Below are 4,546 nucleotides of genomic sequence, written 5' to 3'. Positions count from 1 at the left end.
GTAAGACGAAAGCACAGCAATGTCGCCCCCCCTACCCCTATCCCACATCCCCCATTGTGAAACGAGAATCACACTGCAGTCCACACGTGTCAGTGCAGACAGGCAATGCATTCCGGGAGATGTAGTCAGGGCAACACTAACCATGACGTAAATGTTACAGGGCAACAAGGCATGTCACGCACTCGAGGCACAAGGAGACAGAGGACATATTGGAATGTGAAATGTTTTATTGTGACGCTTGCAATGCAGCCCTTCGGGGACACTGAGCCAATGTTGTATTTCTGTCCACAGATGTGACATCATGCAGGACAGGGCATGCTGCAGGAGAGACGGCACACCGGCCACAAGTATCACCTCTAGCCAGCACAAGTTCAGACCAGGGAGCAGGCCCACTGGCAGCCGCACCACCAACACAGGCAGCCTCGCCGCACCCAGAGCCAGCATCACCTCACCCAGAGCCAGCATCACCTCACCCAGAGCCAGCATCACCTCACCCAGAGCCAGCATCGCCACTCATGTTCGAATCACCGGCCACATCTCCGCTTGCAGGTGTGAGAATGAGGAGGCGTCCAGCAGCCAGGCTACGAGCCTTAGACACCTCGTCAGACGACAGCATGGGCCCAGAAGACCGCACCGGGCCCCAGGAAGGGAGCCATGCCACTGTGCCCCACACCTCACAGGCAGCACAGACGGGAGCAAGAGGGCGCCGCAGGTCGCGTGTCCAGAGTCCACCAGCACCCACTGACGGCCATGGTGTCTTCTTGGGTCTCGAGGGCCAAATGTTGAAGCAACAGCGCCTGCAATCAAAGGCAGTCATGTCAGTCCAGAGGCACATGCGGGTGATGAGGACAACATTAGTCAACATGGACAGTAACATTAGCGGCATGGCTGCGGGCATTCGGGACATGTCCCAGTCAATCCAGCAGTTGTGCAGCAAATTAGATGCTGACATCGAAGCACGGCGCCGGGAACGCCAGAGAAGGGACACTACCAGCAGGGCACTCAACCGTCTGGCAACTGCGACTTCTCTACTGTGCCGGCGCTCTGTGACGATGCAGGAGGGCCTAACACAGTGCTGCAGCGACCTGTCTCGGGGGATGGTGCAGGTGACAAGTGCACTAGGGGTGCTATTGACTAGTCAGGCGTCGACAACTGCTGCAGGGGATGCTGCGGAGAGCATCGACACCAGCAGCAGCATGACACCCCCCGTCCCAGAAGCACGCAGGAGCAGCAGGCGGCTTGGGGTTGGCTCTAGTGAGGATGCACAGGCCGTGCAATCCACCACTGCAGCGCGTATGCGCAAACATTGATGTAGCCCTGCTAAGCCACTTCCCATTGGGTGACGTAACCCTGGACATACTCCTTGTATAGATGGTATATTGCCTGATTGGCCTGTTCATGTGTTCATGGCGTGGTGCCACATTAAAACTACGTCAGGACTTCTCACAACTCGCTGTGTCCCCTCACTTACTCAGAAATAGTTGCATGTGATCTCTGCCCGTCTCTCTCTCCCATCGATTGCAGTTGGCACTCTAGCTGCGTTGCCCTCTGGCTGGCCTGACTCATCCTCGTTGTCCTCAAAATATGTTAGTTCCACATCTGTACCTTTTTTCGTGGCAAGGTTGTGCAGCATTGCACAAGTGGCAATTATCTTGCAGCAGGTGATGGGTTTGTACTGGCGTGCGCCTCCGCTCTTGTGCAGGCAGCGGAACCTGCTCTTCAGTAGTCCAAACGTGCGCTCCACCACATTGCGTGTTGTTTTATGTGCCACGTTGTATCGTCTCTCACTCTGGGTTGCTGGGTGTAGGTAGGGAGTGAGGATGAATGACCGGCATGCATATGCACTGTCGCCTGGATGAGTAAAAGGGAACCATCAGTAACATGCCTCTATACACTATGATTTGCAGGTTTCAAGGGGCGTCACTGTTACTTACCTAGCAGGTATCCCTCTCCGAATTCTCCGGCACTCAGTCGTGTGTAGATCCCACTATTCTGGAAGATGTAAGAGTCGTGGGTGCTCCCAGGAAACTTTGCAACAATATCTGTGATGATGTTCCCTGCATCACAGATCACCTGCACATTGATGGAGTGGGTGGACTTCCTGTTCCTGTAGATGTGCTCTGTATCAGCTGGTGGACAGATTGGGATGTGTGTACCATCGATACAGCCGATGACATGGGGGAACTGTGCCATGTGATAAAAGTCTGTTTTTGTTTTCTGCAGTGCAGCCTGTGTGTTTGGGAAGCTTATGTAGTGGTGCATTCTCTGCATCATGGCATCCAGGAACTTCCTGAAGAAACGTGACAGGCAACTCTGGGTTACCCCACCCACCGCAGCTATCACCACCTGATAACTGCCGGATGCCTACAGATGTAGGCTGCAGAGCACCTGCACATGTGGGGGTATGGCGTGCGCCCTTCTTATTGGCTGGTCCAGGAGTGGGTGCAGGTCCCTTATCAGGTCCATGATGGTTTCGGGGTGTAGCCTGTACCTCTCATGTATCTCTGCATCAGTCAGCTGGAATAGTGTGATGCGCTGTCTGTAGATTTGTTCCTCCCGTCGCCACACCCTCAGTCCTGCTGCCTGTAGACGTAGGCGCCTTGCAATGACGTACATGGCGGCCATGTTGTCCACGCTGTTGCATTTTGGGTTTGCCTATATGCATTGTTGATGGTTACCACCTGCTTTCAATCCGTGTTAATTACCGACTCTTATTTACCGATTTTCCTGGATTTCTTAATTACCGAGTGCTCCTACATGTCATTTTAAATTTTACCACTTCATATTTACCACTTCATGTTTACCGAATCGTTAATTATGTATTCGGTAAATCTGATTCGGTATTTTGGAATTCGGTAAATATGAATCGGTATTTACCGCCTCATATTTACCGAAAAGTGGTTTTTGGACTCCTACATCTCACTTGTCTGAATACCGGTCGGTAACGGCATATTTACCGAAAATCGGCCGTTACCGACCGGTATTTGGCTACCTACATGAGGCCCCACATCTTTTGCGAGACAAGGTGGCGTTCCATGTTCCGTCCCCAACTTGAGGTCGCGCCACCTGCCCCGTGCAAAAGTCAAACACCCCCCAAGAGTTAGGGTGGGAGACCGCTCCTTCTCCAGATCAGCCCTGTTCTGTGGAATCACCTCCCGCTTGACTTGCGCCTGACAGACGATCATTTGCTTTTCAGAAAGGAGTTAAAAACCTTCTTGTTCCCCGGGCACTAAGCCAATTTACTCATCAATTCCAATATAGTCGGAGCTTTAATTAAACACTTCCCCTTGCACCGATGTGTATGCGACCCTAGCGCCGTGATGTCCTTCAGATGATTGAGCGCTCTACAAATGACACACAGAAATACAGAAACAACCAAGGAGTGTCGACTCTTTCTCTTCAGACTCCGATCGCCAACTCTACCCACACGAAGCCTCTGCTCCCCAGACAGCATCAATGTCCATTAATGACCTCGGAGGAGGCCAGCCTGCCTGACGTCAGACTCCTCCACACACAGCCCTCTCTGAGACATCTCGCGTGCACATAAACAGATCATACAAGATACGGACCCCGCCCTTCAGTACCACAATCGGACCGTGCAGACCTCGGGAGCCTGGTGCACACTCGCTGCACCAACGTTACTCCTGCCGCGGCAGGAATCCTGCGATCTGTGTGCGTAACTGACCTGTAAAGAGCAGACTGAGCTACAAGGGCCCGGAGCAATGTACAAGAGGTGGGGGGCACTCGCTGGGTATGGAGGGGGGCAGGGGGCACAGAATGGCAGATGTGGCAGGGGGGCTATAGATGGTGTGATATCAGGTGGGGATTGGTGTCTAACCAGGTCTGGATCCGGGTGAGGGGTCGCCGGAGGAAAGGAGCAGGAACTCTGTTTAGTTGGGTCACGTCATCGGTAAACACCAGCCCACCCAGAGTACTAGAGCGCGCGCCCGGGATGAGGATGATGAAGATACCATCAAAGGGAGTCCCCGTCCCCGGCCGGATCTGTTGATGGTGATGTGTCCCCCGGAGACGCTGCGTCCAGAGGATGTCTTGTTTATTCGTGGGTGACCCCTGCTGGTCATGATCCGAACACTTAGAGGAGATCACCGTTGCTCCTGGGTACATTCCCTCTCCCCATCCTTGTGTTGAGGGGCTCTGCTCCCTTGGTGGGGGCGCGGAACCTGCAAGAAACATTCGGCGAGGCAAACCCTTGTGCGAACCTGCGCAGGAGGGAGAGGGGTTAAGGCAAGCGACGGTCCTAGGTGTAGTGTAGTGGCTGAGAGGCCAGTATTTGGAGGTGCAGGCTCTACTCATTAAGTGAGTAACAAGAGCAGAGAAATATGGACCAGAGAGTACAGAAATCAGAGGGAGTAACCAAAGCGCTGTTCAAGTACAGATGAAAAGTAAACGTCTGCCTTTAAAAGTCTTTTTTTAAATGTGTGAGTCACGGTAGGGGAGAGGATCTCCCGGTTTGTACTCTTGCTGGTGGAAAGTAAAAGAAAATTCAGGTTTCTTTCCACGCTTACTTTTGTCAGTGATGTGTAGA

Source organism: Triturus cristatus, chromosome 4_1 (genome assembly GCF_964204655.1).
Source record: "Triturus cristatus chromosome 4_1, aTriCri1.1, whole genome shotgun sequence".
Classification (NCBI taxonomy): domain Eukaryota; kingdom Metazoa; phylum Chordata; class Amphibia; order Caudata; family Salamandridae; genus Triturus; species Triturus cristatus.
This window is presented reverse-complemented; position numbering follows the sequence as displayed.